A 6,813-nucleotide genomic window follows, 5' to 3' on the forward strand; every position below is an offset into this window, starting at 1 on the left:
ACTAGAGACTAGAGACTGGACTACAGCAGGTAGAGAGAGACTAGAGACTAGAGACTGGACTACAGCAGGTAGAGAGACTAGAGACTAGAGACTGGACTACAGCAGGTAGAGAGAGACTAGAGACTAGAGACTGGACTACAGCAGGTAGAGAGACTAGAGACTAGAGACTGGACTACAGCAGGTAGAGAGACTAGAGACTGGAGACTGGACTACAACAGGTAGAGAGACTAGAGACTGGACTACAGCAGGTAGAGAGAGACTAGAGACTAGAGACTAGAGACTGGACTACAGCAGGTAGAGAGACTAGAGACTGGAGACTGGACTACAGCAGGTAGAGAGACTAGAGACTAGAGACTGGACTACAGCAGGTAGAGAGAGACTAGAGACTAGAGACTGGAGACTGGACTACAGCAGGTAGAGAGACTAGAGACTAGAGACTGGACTACAGCAGGTAGAGAGACTAGAGACTAGAGACTGGAGACTGGACTACAGCAGGTAGAGAGACTAGAGACTAGAGACTGGACTACAGCAGGTAGAGAGAGACTAGAGACTGGAGACTGGACTACAGCAGGTAGAGAGACTAGAGACTAGAGACTGGACTACAGCAGGTAGAGAGACTAGAGACTGGACTACAGCAGGTAGAGAGAGACTAGAGACTAGAGACTGGACTACAGCAGGTAGAGAGACTAGAGACTGGAGACTGGACTACAGCAGGTAGAGAGACTAGAGACTAGAGACTGGACTACAGCAGGTAGAGAGACTAGAGACTAGAGACTGGACTACAGCAGGTAGAGAGACTAGAGACTGGACTACAGCAGGTAGAGAGACTAGAGACTGGACTACAGCAGGTAGAGAGACTAGAGACTAGAGACTGGACTACAGCAGGTAGAGAGACTAGAGACTAGAGACTGGACTACAGCAGGTAGAGAGACTAGAGACTGGAGACTGGACTACAGCAGGTAGAGAGACTAGAGACTAGAGACTGGACTACAGCAGGTAGAGAGACTAGAGACTAGAGACTGGACTACAGCAGGTAGAGAGAGACTAGAGACTAGAGACTGGACTACAGCAGGTAGAGAGACTAGAGACTGGACTACAGCAGGTAGAGAGAGACTAGAGACTAGAGACTGGACTACAGCAGGTAGAGAGACTAGAGACTGGAGACTGGACTACAGCAGGTAGAGAGACTAGAGACTAGAGACTGGACTACAGCAGGTAGAGAGACTAGAGACTAGAGACTGGACTACAGCAGGTAGAGAGAGACTAGAGACTAGAGACTGGACTACAGCAGGTAGAGAGACTAGAGACTAGAGACTGGACTACAGCAGGTAGAGAGACTAGAGACTAGAGACTGGACTACAGCAGGTAGAGAGACTAGAGACTAGAGACTGGACTACAGCAGGTAGAGAGACTAGAGACTAGAGACTGGACTACAGCAGGTAGAGAGAGAGACTAGAGACTGGACTACAGCAGGTAGAGAGAGACTAGAGACTAGAGACTGGACTACAGCAGGTAGAGAGAGACTAGAGACTGGAGACTGGACTACAGCAGGTAGAGAGACTAGAGACTGGACTACAGCAGGTAGAGAGAGACTAGAGACTAGAGACTGGACTACAGCAGGTAGAGAGAGACTAGAGACTGGACTACAGCAGGTAGAGAGAGACTAGAGACTAGAGACTGGACTACAGCAGGTAGAGAGACTAGAGACTGGACTACAGCAGGTAGAGAGAGACTAGAGACTGGACTACAGCAGGTAGAGAGACTAGAGACTAGAGACTGGACTACAGCAGGTAGAGAGAGAGACTAGAGACTGGACTACAGCAGGTAGAGAGACTAGAGACTAGAGACTGGACTACAGCAGGTAGAGAGAGACTAGAGACTAGAGACTGGACTACAGCAGGTAGAGAGACTAGAGACTAGAGACTGGACTACAGCAGGTAGAGAGAGACTAGAGACTAGAGACTGGACTACAGCAGGTAGAGAGAGAGACTAGAGACTGGACTACAGCAGGTAGAGAGACTAGAGACTAGAGACTGGACTACAGCAGGTAGAGAGAGAGACTAGAGACTAGAGACTGGACTACAGCAGGTAGAGAGAGACTAGAGACTAGAGACTGGACTACAGCAGGTAGAGAGACTAGAGACTGGACTACAGCAGGTAGAGAGAGAGACTAGAGACTAGTGACTGGACTACAGCAGGTAGAGAGACTAGAGACTGGACTACAGCAGGTAGAGAGAGACTAGAGACTGGAGACTGGAATACAGCAGGTAGAGAGAGACTAGAGACTGGACTACAGCAGGTAGAGAGACTAGAGACTAGAGACTGGACTACAGCAGGTAGAGAGACTAGAGACTAGAGACTGGACTACAGCAGGTAGAGAGAGAGACTAGAGACTAGAGACTGGACTACAGCAGGTAGTGAGACTAGAGACTAGAGATTGGACTACAGCAGGTAGAGAGACTAGAGACTAGAGACTGGACTGGACTACAGCAGGTAGAGAGACTAGAGACTAGAGACTGGACTACAGCAGGTAGAGAGACTAGAGACTAGAGACTGGACTACAGCAGGTAGAGAGACTAGAGACTAGAGACTGGACTACAGCAGGTAGAGAGACTAGAGACTGGACTACAGCAGGTAGAGAGACTAGAGACTGGACTACAGCAGGTAGAGAGAGACTAGAGACTGGACTACAGCAGGTAGAGAGACTAGAGACTAGAGACTGGACTACAGCAGGTAGAGAGAGACTAGAGACTAGAGACTGGACTACAGCAGGTAGAGAGACTAGAGACTGGACTACAGCAGGTAGAGAGACTAGAGACTGGAGACTGGACTACAGCAGGTAGAGAGAGACTAGAGACTGGACTACAGCAGGTAGAGAGACTAGAGACTGGACTACAGCAGGTAGAGAGAGACTAGAGACTAGAGACTGGACTACAGCAGGTAGAGAGAGACTAGAGACTGGACTACAGCAGGTAGAGAGAGACTAGAGACTAGAGACTGGACTACAGCAGGTAGAGAGAGACTAGAGACTAGAGACTGGACTACAGCAGGTAGAGAGACTAGAGACTGGAGACTGGACTACAGCAGGTAGAGAGAGACTAGAGACTGGACTACAGCAGGTAGAGAGAGACTAGAGACTAGAGACTGGACTACAGCAGGTAGAGAGAGACTAGAGACTGGACTACAGCAGGTAGAGAGACTAGAGACTAGAGACTGGACTACAGCAGGTAGAGAGACTAGAGACTAGAGACTGGACTACAGCAGGTAGAGAGACTAGAGACTAGAGACTGGACTACAGCAGGTAGAGAGACTAGAGACTAGAGACTGGACTACAGCAGGTAGAGAGACTAGAGACTAGAGACTGGACTACAGCAGGTAGAGAGAGACTAGAGACTGGAGACTGGACTACAGCAGGTAGAGAGACTAGAGACTAGAGACTGGACTACAGCAGGTAGAGAGACTAGAGACTAGAGACTGGACTACAGCAGGTAGAGAGACTAGAGACTGGACTACAGCAGGTAGAGAGACTAGAGACTAGAGACTGGACTACAGCAGGTAGAGAGACTAGAGACTAGAGACTGGACTACAGCAGGTAGAGAGACTAGAGACTGGACTACAGCAGGTAGAGAGACTAGAGACTAGAGACTGGACTACAGCAGGTAGAGAGAGACTAGAGACTAGAGACTGGACTACAGCAGGTAGAGAGAGACTAGAGACTGGACTACAGCAGGTAGAGAGAGACTAGAGACTAGAGACTGGACTACAGCAGGTAGAGAGAGACTAGAGACTAGAGACTGGACTACAGCAGGTAGAGAGAGACTAGAGACTAGAGACTGGACTACAGCAGGTAGAGAGACTAGAGACTAGAGACTGGACTACAGCAGGTAGAGAGAGACTAGAGACTGGACTACAGCAGGTAGAGAGAGACTAGAGACTGGACTACAGCAGGTAGAGAGACTAGAGACTAGAGACTGGACTACAGCAGGTAGAGAGAGACTAGAGACTGGACTACAGCAGGTAGAGAGACTAGAGACTGGACTACAGCAGGTAGAGAGACTAGAGACTAGAGACTGGACTACAGCAGGTAGAGAGACTAGAGACTGGAGACTGGACTACAGCAGGTAGAGAGACTAGAGACTAGAGACTGGACTACAGCAGGTAGAGAGAGACTAGAGACTGGACTACAGCAGGTAGAGAGACTAGAGACTAGAGACTGGACTACAGCAGGTAGAGAGACTAGAGACTGGAGACTGGACTACAGCAGGTAGAGAGACTAGAGACTAGAGACTGGACTACAGCAGGTAGAGAGACTAGAGACTGGACTACAGCAGGTAGAGAGACTAGAGACTAGAGACTGGACTACAGCAGGTAGAGAGAGACTAGAGACTGGACTACAGCAGGTAGAGAGAGACTAGAGACTAGAGACTGGACTACAGCAGGTAGAGAGAGACTAGAGACTGGACTACAGCAGGTAGAGAGACTAGAGACTGGACTACAGCAGGTAGAGAGAGACAAGAGACTAGAGACTAGAGACTGGACTACAGCAGGTAGAGAGACTAGAGACTGGACTACAGCAGGTAGAGAGAGACTAGAGACTAGAGACTGGACTACAGCAGGTAGAGAGACTAGAGACTAGAGACTGGACTACAGCAGGTAGAGAGACTAGAGACTGGAGACTGGACTACAGCAGGTAGAGAGAGACTAGAGACTAGAGACTGGACTACAGCAGGTAGAGAGACTAGAGACTAGAGACTGGACTACAGCAGGTAGAGAGAGACTAGAGACTGGACTACAGCAGGTAGAGAGACTAGAGACTAGAGACTGGACTACAGCAGGTAGAGAGACTAGAGACTAGAGACTGGACTACAGCAGGTAGAGAGAGAGACTAGAGACTGGACTACAGCAGGTAGAGAGAGACTAGAGACTAGAGACTGGACTACAGCAGGTAGAGAGAGACTAGAGACTAGAGACTGAGACTGGACTACAGCAGGTAGAGAGAGAGACTAGAGACTGGACTACAGCAGGTAGAGAGAGACTAGAGACTAGAGACTGGACTACAGCAGGTAGAGAGACTAGAGACTAGAGACTGGACTACAGCAGGTAGAGAGACTAGAGACTAGAGACTGGACTACAGCAGGTAGAGAGAGACTAGAGACTGGACTACAGCAGGTAGAGAGAGACTAGAGACTGGAGACTGGACTACAGCAGGTAGAGAGACTAGAGACTAGAGACTGGACTACAGCAGGTAGAGAGAGACTAGAGACTGAGACTGGACTACAGCAGGTAGAGAGAGAGACTAGAGACTGGACTACAGCAGGTAGAGAGACTAGAGACTAGAGACTGGACTACAGCAGGTAGAGAGACTAGAGACTAGAGACTAGAGACTGGACTACAGCAGGTAGAGAGAGACTAGAGACTGGAGACTGGACTACAGCAGGTAGAGAGACTAGAGACTAGAGACTGGACTACAGCAGGTAGAGAGAGACTAGAGACTGGACTACAGCAGGTAGAGAGAGACTAGAGACTAGAGACTGGACTACAGCAGGTAGAGAGAGACTAGAGACTGGAGACTGGACTACAGCAGGTAGAGAGACTAGAGACTAGAGACTGGACTACAGCAGGTAGAGAGAGAGACTAGAGACTGGACTACAGCAGGTAGAGAGAGACTAGAGACTGGAGACTGGACTACAGCAGGTAGAGAGACTAGACTAGAGACTGGACTACAGCAGGTAGAGAGAGACTAGAGACTGGAGACTGGACTACAGCAGGTAGAGAGAGAGACTAGAGACTGGACTACAGCAGGTAGAGAGACTAGAGACTAGAGACTGGACTACAGCAGGTAGAGAGAGAGACTAGAGACTGGACTACAGCAGGTAGAGAGACTAGAGACTGAGACTGGACTACAGCAGGTAGAGAGACTAGAGACTGGAGACTGGACTACAGCAGGTAGAGAGAGACTAGAGACTAGAGACTGGACTACAGCAGGTAGAGAGAGACTAGAGACTAGAGACTGGACTACAGCAGGTAGAGAGACTAGAGACTAGAGACTGGACTACAGCAGGTAGAGAGAGACTAGAGACTGGAGACTGGACTACAGCAGGTAGAGAGAGACTAGAGACTAGAGACTGGACTACAGCAGGTAGAGAGACTAGAGACTGGACTACAGCAGGTAGAGAGACTAGAGACTAGAGACTGGACTACAGCAGGTAGAGAGACTAGAGACTAGAGACTGGACTACAGCAGGTAGTGAGACTAGAGACTAGAGACTGGACTACAGCAGGTAGAGAGAGACTAGAGATTGGACTACAGCAGGTAGAGAGACTAGAGACTAGAGACTGGACTACAGCAGGTAGAGAGACTAGAGACTGGACTACAGCTGGTAGAGAGACTAGAGACTAGAGACTGGACTACAGCAGGTAGAGAGAGACTAGAGACTGGACTACAGCAGGTAGAGAGACTAGAGACTAGAGACTGGACTACAGCAGGTAGAGAGACTAGAGACTGGACTACAGCAGGTAGAGAGAGACTAGAGACTGGACTACAGCAGGTAGAGAGACTAGAGACTAGAGACTGGACTACAGCAGGTAGAGAGACTAGAGACTAGAGACTGGACTACAGCAGGTAGAGAGAGAGACTAGAGACTGGACTACAGCAGTAGAGAGAGAGACTAGAGACTGGACTACAGCAGGTAGAGAGACTAGAGACTAGAGACTGGACTACAGCAGGTAGAGAGACTAGAGACTAGAGACTGGACTACAGCAGGTAGAGAGAGACTAGAGACTGGACTACAGCAGGTAGAGACTAGAGACTAGA

The sequence above is a fragment of the Notolepis coatsorum genome, assembly GCF_963971535.1.
Source record: "Notolepis coatsorum genome assembly, chromosome: 6".
Classification (NCBI taxonomy): domain Eukaryota; kingdom Metazoa; phylum Chordata; class Actinopteri; order Aulopiformes; family Paralepididae; genus Notolepis; species Notolepis coatsorum.